The sequence below is a fragment of the Acomys russatus genome, chromosome 29 (assembly GCF_903995435.1).
Source record: "Acomys russatus chromosome 29, mAcoRus1.1, whole genome shotgun sequence".
Taxonomy (NCBI): Eukaryota; Metazoa; Chordata; class Mammalia; order Rodentia; family Muridae; genus Acomys; species Acomys russatus.
The window spans coordinates 35227894-35239732 of record NC_067165.1 but is presented as its reverse complement, the minus strand read 5'-3'; positions in this window follow the sequence as shown (position 1 = coordinate 35239732).

Below are 11839 nucleotides of genomic sequence, written 5' to 3'. Positions count from 1 at the left end.
AGGGAAGGGGGCTTGAGACAGAGTTTCTCTGCATATCCTTGGCTGTCTTGGACTCTCTTTTGTAGACCAGGCTGGCCTCGAACTCACAGAGATTCCCCCTGCCTATGCCTCCCAAGTGCTGGTGTTAAAGGCGTGAGCCACCACACCCAACTCTTGGAATTTCTTGGAGGTGAAGTGACTGCAGGGCTGTTCAAGCTTAGGAAGACATGGTTCTGGGTGAAGAGTGACTTTCCTAAGACACAGGGTTGATCCCCAGGGTACCATCATCAGGAGGAGGATGGTCGACTGGCCTGGGGGCTCTGCAGGACTGCTGACTTAGCCCTGTGCCCTCTGCCTATACACCCATCCTGCAGGAGAGGCCCGGGGAGCCCCACCCCAGGTTCCACCAAGGCAGGCCTCAGTGGGACGGTTGAACCTCTCCACATACAGGGAGAGGGAGGGGCTTGGTTGTCTCAAGATGTGTGTTCTGTAGGTCCAACTGGCCAATAAATAAACAGAAGCACAAATGCCCCCGCCTCTAACCTTGGCCTTTCTTTGGTGATTAAAATGAGGGAGTCTCGGGCTGGAGAGATGGCTCAGTGGTTAAGAGCACTGCCTGCTCTTCCGAAGGACCCGGGTTCAATTCCCAGCACCCACATGGCAGCTCACAACTGTCTGTAACTCTGAGATCTGACACTCCTACACCAAAGCACATAAATTGAAAGAAAAAAAAAGAGGGGGTCCCTTACAACTTCTGCAGTTGCTTGCCTGGCTTCTCCTCGGGAATTTGAGGCTAGATAACCCCAATTTGGGGTAACATGGGGAGAATGCTTAAGCTTTCGTAAAGGATGAACTAAGAATTCGTGAGCAGATGGGATATCATGGATGTGAAAAAGCCAGCCTGTGCGTGGCGTGCTGGACTAAAGGACTGAGCAAACTGCCAGGGACCAGACCAGCATTGTTGGGACAGGAGTTCTGAGTATATGGAAGTACCAATTGCAAAGGGACGGAGACACAACTCCACACTGTCACCCTCAACGACCTGAGGAGCCCCTTAATTTTTACGAACTTTGGCTCAGATCAAAGCAGGATTCGTGGCTTTGATGCAAAAAGAAATTTCGGAAGTAACCAGTATAAAGCAGACCTGGAGGTTTTTATTAAAGGTTTTCTTAAAGATAACCTCAATACATGCTGAAAGCATGAGAGTAAGAAGAAAGAGAGAGGCTCAGAAACACACCTGAGAGCTGAAGAGTGTGTACTGCTGTTCCAGAGGACCAGAGATTAACTACCAGCATTTCCAGGTCTAGTGGCTCACAACCATCTGTAACTCCAGGGGCTCTGACCCCCCCCGCCCTTGTGGCCTCTGTGGGCACCTGCATACACTTGGTACACACCCACACACACAGAGATACACATTCATTCATTCATTCATTCATTCATTCACGTATTGTTTTTCATGACAGGGTTTCTCTGTGTAGCCCTGGGTGTCCTGGACTCACTCTGTAGACCAGGATGACCTCAAACTCAAGAGATCTGCCTGCCTCTGCTGGGACTAAAGTCATGGGCAACCACCGCTCAGCTTACAGCCTTATTACTTAAACCAAGAAATAAAAGACATCCAAAAGTGAGAGAGTGGTCATGGGCTTCCAAGGATGTGGCACAGGATATGAGATGTCCCCAAGTGCAGTATGGGCTCCTCCAGAGAGAGAGTTCGTTGTCTTCGTGGTAGAGATTAGAACAGAGCGGCAGCAAGGCAGGAAAGAGAACTCCTTGGCATAGCCGGCTTCTGGGTGGGTTCTATGGACAGAGGCCATGAGTTTATCTCAGCCAGTGACAGGGAAACTAGCTCTATAGTGACAGTAAATGCAGAGATGTCTTCGTTCCCCCCCCCCACTCCCACCCTACCCTGGGGAAACCTGTAAAAACCAGTGCCCAGAGCTTTGCGTTTAGCTCGAAGGCCTTGAATTTTAAAAGGCCCTCGCTCACCAAGGTGAAAATGCCTGACTGCCTCCTTGCTCTCCCCACTTCCTGCTTCCTCCTCCCTCCTTGAAACTTGGGGGTGGATGCCCCACCCCCACCCCCAAGCCTGTTTCTCCCACCTCATCCCTACAACCATACAGCTCTTCCAAACAGGAGCCACAGAACTCAATCTGTTGCTTAAATACAGCCAATTAGGCTCAGGTACTAGACAAAAATAAATAAATAAATAAATAAATAAATAAATAAATAAATAAATAAATAAATAAAAGGACCCAGGAAGCCAGGTCAAGTCCGTTCCCCCGGTGGGAAGCTGCTTTCCAACTCAATAAAGTTTTGCTTGCTTTTGCTTTTGGACTGTCCCCGGTCCTGGGAGCCACACTGGCTTGTGGCTGTTGAGCTTCTGGGACTCTTGTTCTTTGGGGTAAGCTCGCCTGAGACAGGAAGCAGGCTCAACAGCTCTCTCAGGGATCCCAGAAACATTAATGTAAGTCATCATATATGCCGTTTCCCCCTTTCTCTCTCTCTGGGAGTGAGATTGTAGGGTGTCTATGGTGAGGCCTTGGGTGGAGCTTCAGTATAGTAAGTTAGAGCTGGGAGCCAGGGTTACAGTGTGCCCTCTTGAAAATGAGGTTCCCCGCAAGATTCCTAGGTTTAGATTGTGGGTTCATAACTAGGCAGGCAGAAAGGTGAGTGGCTCCTACGTGTCTCCATAATCCTTCCTGTCTTTCGAGGTGCATTCTGCACTACTGGGTCCAGTTTGGCATGTGTGAGACACCTCCAAACCAAAATGTCTTTCAACCCTGGGTGTGGTTGTTAGCATACTGCCCCCAGTCTACCTAGCAACCTATGATGTCATATCCTGCCTGCCACTAAGTGGGCCACCTGCACAGGATATAAAAAGGGCAAGCCTGGGCCGGGGTGTTAATCCCAGCACTCGAGAGGCAGAGACAGGCAGATCACTGTGAGTTCAATCGAGGCCAGCCTGGTCTACAAAGCGAGTCCAGGACAGCCAAGGCTAACACAGAGAGAGAGAGACTCTGTCTCGGGAAAAAAAAAAAAAAAGCAAACCTGTTAGGATTCTGCTTCAGTCAGCCTACCTGTGATGTCATTACCTACCTGCCATGGGGATGTGGCCCTGCCCAGGGCTATATAAAAGGACAGTCCTACCTCACCCCTCCCTCTTCCTCTTCCTCTCTCTTCTTAGTCCCTCTCTCTCTCTCTCTCTCTCTCTCTCTCTCTCATTTTTTGGTTTTTCGAGAGAGGGTTTCTCTGTATAGCCCTGTCTGTCCTGGACTCACTTTGTAGACCAGGCTGGCCTCGAATTCAGAGCAATCCACCTGCTTCTGCCTCCCAAGTGCTGGGATTAAAGGCGTGTGCCACCACACCCGTCTCCACCACCTCCCCTCTCTCTCGCTGTCTCTGTATCTCTCTCTCTCTCTCTCTCTCTCTCTCTCTCTCTCTCTCTCTCTCTCACTGTCTCTGTATCTCTCTCTCTCTCTCTCTCTTTCTCTCTCTCTCTCGCTGTCTCTGTATCTCTCTCTCTGGGGTGTCCCTCTCCCTTCCCTGCTCTCCCACGCTCCTATAATAAATTGCTCCATATCATATCTGTTCCGTAGCATCTCATTTTAAACCAGTACAGTGGTTCCTGGGGTATAACTTTACAAATTCCTCTAGAACATATATATCAAGCTCTCCGGCTTTATTGAAAGGCAGTGTGGTAGCTCCAGACTGGGATACAAAAGGTGGTGAGCATGGGAGAAGCCTTTGCCTGGAAGGCCAGCTCCTCCCGCAGAGACACTAAAAAGCACAGACAACCCCAGCCATTATAAAGCCGCCCAAGTCCACAGTCAAACAAAAGTGGGTCAGGGGTGAGGAGAGTAGTTCAGCCAGTCCAGGCACTTCCTGTACATGCCTGGCAACGTGAGTTGACCAACCCACATAACGGTGGAGAGAACACACTCCACAGAGTTGTTCTCTGGCCTCCACCTTCGTGCTGTGGCGTGTGCCCCATCCACACTGACAGGTCTGAATAAAGAGCATATTGTGTGTCAGAATCCCAGGGGACAGCTCCCTTCCACACTGCCCTTCAGAGGCTCGGGCTGAAAAAGGTCTACCAGGTGTGGATTCCAAAGTCACCATGAGCCTGACCTTGAGAAACCAGAAAGGAAGAGAAAGAAGGCAAGCTGCTTTTAATCACCTCAGATCAGAAGAACTGTGCACCAAGTGCCCTAGGGTATGTTTGGATTCAAGGGACTCTGGGAAATGTAGTCCCTGTCTCGACAGCAGCCTCTCAGAGTCAAGTCTACTTTGTGCAGGGAATGAGAAACTGTTTGTACAGCCGGGCGTGGTGGTGCACGCTTTTAATCCCAGCACTCGGGAGGCAGAGGCAGGTGGATCACTGTGAGTTCGATGCCAGCCTGGTCTACAAAGTGAGTCTAGGCCAGCCAAGGCTAACATAGAGAGACCCTGTCTCAAAAAACAAACAAAAAAAAAAAAGAAAGAAAGAAAGAAAGAAACTGTTTGTACACTGCCTAGAGAAAACAAACAAACAGAAACAAACAAAACAAAACAACGGGGCAAAAAAAAAAAAAAAAAAAAAAAAAAAAAAAAAAAAAAAACAACGGGGCAGGGGAAAAAATATCCTTTTTGCAAGCTAAGGATGTACCTCTCAGGCAGAGTGCTTGAAGACCTGGCTTCCATCCCAGCACCACATAAGCCAAGTGTGATAGTCTGCTCCTGAAGGCCTAGCACTGAGATGCAGGAGGATTAGAAGTGCAAGGGCATCCTTGGCTGTAGCATGTTCAGCCTGGACTACATTAGACCCATCCAAAAATAAATAAATGAATAAAAGCCTTCGTCAGTGTGAGCACACGTTTCATTTGCTTCATGTAAAGCCATCCTCACAAGTTTACAGTCTCCTTTTCTGTCACATCTGTGGCCATGGTGAGGCAGCTCAGACCTGCCGGCTACTCTGTGCCCCACACTCCAATCAGCCCTTCCCTATAAGCAGCTACTGGCAGTGGCATCCATCAGCATCCTGGAGAGATCCAAGAGTCAAGAGATGGGGACATGGCTCAGTGGTTAAAGCACTTGCCACACATGGGTGAGAGCCAGCGATCAGATTCCCAGAAACTTCAGGTTAATGTCAGGTCCTCGCAGGCAACTCATCCGGAGTCCAGCCTCAGAAGGCATAGACCCGGTGATTCCCAGAGCAAGCTGGCTAGCAAGACTAGACGTATTGGCAAGTTCAGGGTTTGATTGAGAGACCTTGTGTAATGCCCAAAAATTAGCCTGTAAGCCCCACCTGTCCAGGAATCAGGTAACTTTTTGGAATGCTGGGAATTGTAGTTCTTGGAAAATAACAAAGCCTTATGGAAAAGTATGGTGGCCTGTAAGTTTGTCTTTTTATATAAATTTGTCCTTATACGCCCGTGAAAAACACGGCTTGAGGCCATTCTCACGTGGGAAATTCCATGGAATGGTCCTGACTGAAGTCCACCTCTTGGTCAGTATTTAATATTTAATATTTAATAAGTGCTTGGCCCAAAATGGTGGAGTTGGTTTTTCTGGTGAATTGCAGGATTAACACCTGCCTCAAGGAATAAAGTAGAAGACATTTAAGGATGTGGACCTCCGCATGCAAGTGTAAACAAGAGGAACAGAAATGCACTCATGCGTAACACACACACACACACACACACACACACACACACACACACGAAAAACAGAGGAAAGAGGAAAAGAGGCCGGGCGTGGTAGCGCACACCTTTAATCCCAGCACTTGGGAGACAGAGGCAGGTGGATCGCTGTGAGTTCAAGGCCAGCCTGGTCTACAAAGTGAGTCCAGGACAGCCAAGGCTACACAGAGAGACCCTGTCTCGAAAAAAAAAAAAAAAAAAAAAAAAAAAAAAGAAAGAAAGAAAGAAAGAAAGAGGAAAAGAGACAGGGGTTTCTTTAAAGTAAAAAGCAAAGCAAAAAAATAAAAAGAAAGAAAGAAAGAAAAGCCTTAGAGTGGGCCGGGCGGTAGTAGTGCACACCTTTAATCCCAGCACTTGGCAGACAGAGGCAGGCAGAGCATTGTGAGTTCAAGGCCAGCCTAGTCTACAAAGAGAGTCCAGGACAGCCAGGGCTATTACACAGAGAAACTCTGTCTCGGGAAAAAAAAAAAGAAAAGAAAAGAAAAAAAGAAAGAAAAGCCTAAGAGCTTGAAGACAGAAGCTGTCCTCTGTCTGGGGAAGTGGCTCTCTTTTGCCTTCCTGTTTACAAGGGAGGAAGCGACTGATGTGCCAATGTGCCAAGGCTGAGGTTTTGTTTGGCACTCTGTGTCTGCCGCCTGCTGAGGAGTGAGAGCTCTGTGGATAGGGAAGAATCAGGAGCCTTTGGTCCCCACTCTCTTAAGTCATTAGCTTTATATGGAAGACACATTGTACGTGTCCCAGACAGTAAGTGGCCATGCCTGTGACACAGGTCAACAGATCAGATGGTGCCAGACACATATCCCAGCTATGCCATTTGCTAGCCGGGTGACCTGGGGCAAGTCACTTACCCTCTCTGGGGTTTACCTTCCTTAGTAAGATGGAGACAGTGCCAGCATCTGTTTCCAGGGGCTGCCTGGAGCAGCTAAGAGGTCACCATGCATCCACCCAGTGAACTGCCGCTATATGATAAGGAAAGATGCAACTTGAAGTAACCGAGGAGCCAGAAGACGAGGAGAAGGAAGAGGAGGAGGAGGAGGAGGAGGAGGAGGAGGAGGAGGAGGAGGAGGACGTGGTGACCTACACCTTTAAACCCAGCACTCAGGAGACAGAATCAGTCAGATCGCCATGATTTCATAGCTAGCCTGGTCTATATAGTGAGTTGCAGGCTAGCCAGGGCTGCATAGTGAGATCTTGTCCCCCCCCCCCCCAAAAAAATAAAGCAGCACCCAAAACCAACTAACCAACCAACCAACAAAAACCCTCTCGGCTTCCCCTAAGAGTGTCTCCCAGTTCTGGACCCCCACCCAGATCCCCCAAGGTTTATCGTTCTCTGGTGCCAGGGACTTGACATGACTCTGAGAAGTTTCCAGGGACAGGCTCTCACTCAGGACTCTTTAGTGGGCATGGCCAGCGTGGCCCTCCGGAGCATGGGCCATGTTGCCTTTGGAGAGCTCAGGACCAGCACAGAAGGCAGTTCCAGGCCCCAGCAGGGTCTTTAAATGAATCCCACTGTCTTTGAACTGTGGTTCCATGTTAATTACCTTAATCAGACACCCAAGACCGTGGGGGTAAGCTGGCCTGAGCAGTTCCAGGGCTGCAACTCCACACAGGGGGCCTGAGCAGCTGGGCAGGAGACCACCTGTGAATCACTCTGCTTGGGGCACCTCAGAACATTTATACATTTCCTAGTTATTGAATTTCTAGGCCTGAAGAGGTGGCTCAGAGGTTAAGAGAATGGTCTGGCCTTCCAAAGGTCCCGAGTTCAATTCCCAGCAACCACATGGTGCCTTACAACCACCTGTAATAAGATCTAGTGCCTTCTTGTGGCAGGCAGTGGGCAACAGGGCAGCTCACAGGCAGAGGAGCTGGCATTGGGCTGGCAGAGGGCCAGCTGTCTGAAGCTCCCAGAAGAGCAAGATTCCGTAGTAACAATGTTACTACAGTGCCAAGGCCAGAAGAGTCCCTAAGTGTGTGGGTGGAGGACAGCTGTGTCAATAAACTTCACCTACCCTGGTGAGGAGAAAGAGGGAGCGTGAGTCACACTGGAAGAATCTAATCAGATTCTTACTCTAGACTCCCCAGCTGGGCTCCAGGTCTGTGAGCCCATTAAAATATGTACAGGATTCTCTCTCCCTGTCTGTCTCTGTCTCTCTCTCTCTGTGTCTCTCTCTCTGTCTCTCTCTTTCTCTACCTCTCTACCTCTCTCCCTCCCTCCCTCCCTCTCCCCTCTGTCTCTGTCTCTCTGTGCATGTGTGTGTGTGTGTGTGTGTGTGTGTGTGTGTGTGTGTGTGTGTGTGTGTCTGTCTGTCTGTCTGTCTGTCTGTCTGTCTGTTCAGGGCTGTGTGCTCTCAGCTCTTTTCCTTCTCCCTGGGGGAGAGCATTGGCTGCTCTTCCAGAAGACCAAAATTCCCAGCACCCACATGGTAGTTCACAATTGTCCGTGAGTTACAGAAGATCTGACACCCTCACACATGCACATAAAGCACCAATGACCATTAAATGAAATGAAATGTTCTCTGCACACGTATCAGCCATCAAAATGTAACAGGCCTGCCAGAGATGAGGATATTTTAAAGAGACACTTGTGTCCCTCAACATGACTATCAGACCATTAAAATAGTGGATCACCTCAACACTGGAATCCATCTTCATCCCCCCCACCCCATCCTCACCCTGGGTATCTCAGGGTAGGAGAAGAAAAGGCTGAAAGCTGGCACCAGAAGAACTTGTTTCCCAGGAAGAGACTTCACACAGTGCCAACAACTTATGAGACTGCCCTTCTGAAGGGATTCGAGCCCAGACAACGACAGATTAGTGGTGGCCAGCACTATGCCTGACCATGACGTGCATAGACGTGTGGATTCCTGGCCCTCTATTTAAATGTTAACGATCTTTTAAATTTTATTCTATTATTATTGTTGTTGTTGTTTTGTTTTGTTTTTGCAAGACAGGGTTTCCCTGTGTAGCCTTGGCTGTCCTGGACTCCCTTTGTAACCAGGCTGGCCTCAAACTCACAGAGATCTGCCTGCCTCTGCCTCCTGAGTGCTGGGATTAAGGGCATGCACCATCACCGCCCGGCAAATTTTATTTTTATTTATGTATTTGTGTGTCTCTGTGTGTGTCCACAGTGGCCAGAAGAGGGCATCAAAACCTGCAACTGGGTTTCAGATGGTTATGAACGTCCATGGGTGCTGGGAACTGAACTCGGGACCTCTGCAAGAGCAGCCAGCACTCTTATCTACTGAGCCAGTTTCTCCAGTCCCCTATTTAAATTTCAGTCTGACCCTGAAAACAGACTTGAGAGGGTCATTGTATCACTTTGCCCTCCTTCCCAAAGTGGCCACATTGACTAAATCTCCTTTTCCTGCATTTTGCTATTTGTGTGGCTGTTTTAATTGGCTTCTCAAGATCCGGTGTGGCTTCTTGGGGTCACACAGACTATGACCCCAAATTCAGTAGCAATAACATCCCAAAGAAGGCAGGGCCTGGACCTTTGAGACCTGGAAGATGACGTACCTGCCAGTGACAGGAGAACAGTGCACCGACAGCCAGCTGCTACCACTGGGAGAGCAGTGGCTCTGAGCATGCACCATGGTTACTTATGACTTCTGTAATTACCAGAAGCTTGTTTGTTCCACACCATGGACCCTTGGTTGACAGCCGAAGATGATGAATGGCCCCACTTCAACAATGGAAGACCGGGAGCGGAAGCTGAGGAACCAGCAGCAGCCTAGGAGCCCAGGGCAGCGCTTAGCCACACCTGGCCATTGTGTGGCCCAACCCTGCCCGGCAGCCTTCCACTGGGTGTGAACCCACTGGGCAAACAAACATCCAGGCAGAGAATCACCCACGCATGACTGAGGAAAGTACAGGTGTCTGCGTTATTTTAAACCTGCCCCACGCTACAGTTTAGATGTCCATGTTATTTCTGAAGGCTGCTGGCTCAGCCCTCAAGTTGTCTTTGGAGAGATACAATCGTGGTCTTTGACAGCCAAAGCACCGGGGTGAATCTTCAAAGTCGCCAAGTGCCTGCAAGGCCTGCCCAACATCTGAGACACCTGTCCGTCTCATCAGTAGCGACATCAATGGCAAATGACACCTTGGAAACAGAAACCAAATAAACAGGGCTGGGGCGGGGATGACAGGAGCTGGCTCAGGTAGGTGTGGCTTGATAGAATCATTTGGAAAGCAAATGTCTGACTCTGCGATCCCACTTCCGGTGGGGGGGGGGGAAGGGGGCAGGGCAGGGGGGGGAGGTGGAGAAGAATAAATCAGTATTTGGAAAAGCAGCTGTAAATCTAAGTGCCCATCAGAAGAGATAGGCTAAGGAAATTGTGACATAAACGCGGTTCCCTATGTAAGGAGATAACATTGCTGTAGCCACCATTTGACAATGGCTAACCTTGTCTTGGCAAGACAGCTCAGTAAGTGAAGGAGCTTGTAGCCAAGCCTGCTGATCTGAGTTTGATACTCAGATCCTACGTAAAGGTGGAAGGGGAGACCAGATCCACAGATTTGTCCTTTGGCCTCCATACATGCTCCCATCACACAATAATAATAATAGTAATTATTATTATTATACAATAATAGTTATTAATAATAATAATTATTATTACTACTATTATCATTATTTAACGACAACAAAACATTGCAAAGCACACTGTGCATCTTAAATACATACACTTCTCAATAACCAGTGGGTAAGACTAGGATGATGGTTCAGTCAATAAAGCGCTTGCCTTGCAAACATGAGGACCTGAGTTTGGATCCTGAGCACCCACATAAAAAGCCGGATGCAGCAGCCTGGCCTGTGACCCCAGCACTGGGGAACCAGAGACAGGAGGCTAAGGAGGACTTTCTGGCCAATCAGCAAGCTCTGGATTCAGTAAGAGATCCTGTCTCAAAACATAAAGAGAGGCGGTCGTGGTGGCTCACACCTTTAATCCCAGCACTTGAGGCCAGCCTGGTCTAAAAAGTGAGTCTAGGACATCCAAGGCTACACAGAGAAACCCTGTCTCAAAAAACCAAAAACAACAACAACAACAAAACCATAAAGAAAGCAGTTGAGGAAAATGCCCAACGTTGCCCTGCGAAGTTTACATGTGTGTGTACAGGGTTGTCCAGGCTCACACGTGCGCACACGTCCATAATGCATACACAAGGCCTGGGGTGGAGGCACACGCTTGAATCCCAGCACTGAGGAGGCAGAACACGTTCTGGTACTCACTGGAAGCCAGCAGAGCTTTCTTACTAACGGGTTCTGACCAATGAGAGAACCTAGCTCAGAAATCAAGGTGGGGACCAGGGAAATGGTTCAGCGGACAAAGCTGAGTTTGACCCCCAGGACGCACATGACAGAAGGACAGACGGCAGAGCCGTTATATTTTAGCTGTGCTGGCTTTTCCTAGAGAACGGCTTAATATCTGTAATGTCATCAGAACCCTCAAGCCTGATCAAATGCCATCTGTTCTGCCCACCCCATGTAAAAGGAGAGAAAGAGAAAGAAAAAAAAAAAATGAGGAAGCTATACCCGGAGAGACATTGGGTAGGTTTTAGCCCTCCCTCTGATTTGCTGTGTGACTGCGAACCTCTTCACTGCCCTCTCTGTGCTCGTTCTCTGCGTCTGCAGAATGAAGGCTGCATCTTGTGGGCCCTGAGGGCTCCCCTCCTGTGGTTAGAAACACAGACTCCGAATCATGTGACCAGCCTAAGACACTAGACTTATTGGGACCTACTGTGAGCAAGGTCAGGTAGATACATTGGAGCTTCTGGCCAAACCCTCTAAGGACAGGAAGTGACCCTGGTCCTAGCTCCTGTGTAGAGATTGCTGGATCTGGGACATGTGCTGAGACTTAGGTCTGGGGCCACCAACAAGGAACCGCCTACCTAATCCTATAGCCAGCTCATCCCTCAGGCAAAGCTTTTGATTTCAAGCCAAAGAAGAAGATGAAAAACCTCAGTTCTACAGCCCCCCCCCCAAACACCCTGGGCTCCCTGCAGCTTCTGAGGCACACCTTCTCAGGGGGCTCCTTGTTAGGACTTGTCCACCCTGCCCTGCCCTTCCATCCCCCCCAACTCCTCCCCTAGTTTAACCCATTAGCAGACAGACCCAGCATGAGGTGCAGTGCCCTTTTAAGAGCCCCGGGGCAGGTACAGGCCACACCTGCACCATCTGGCCTTCC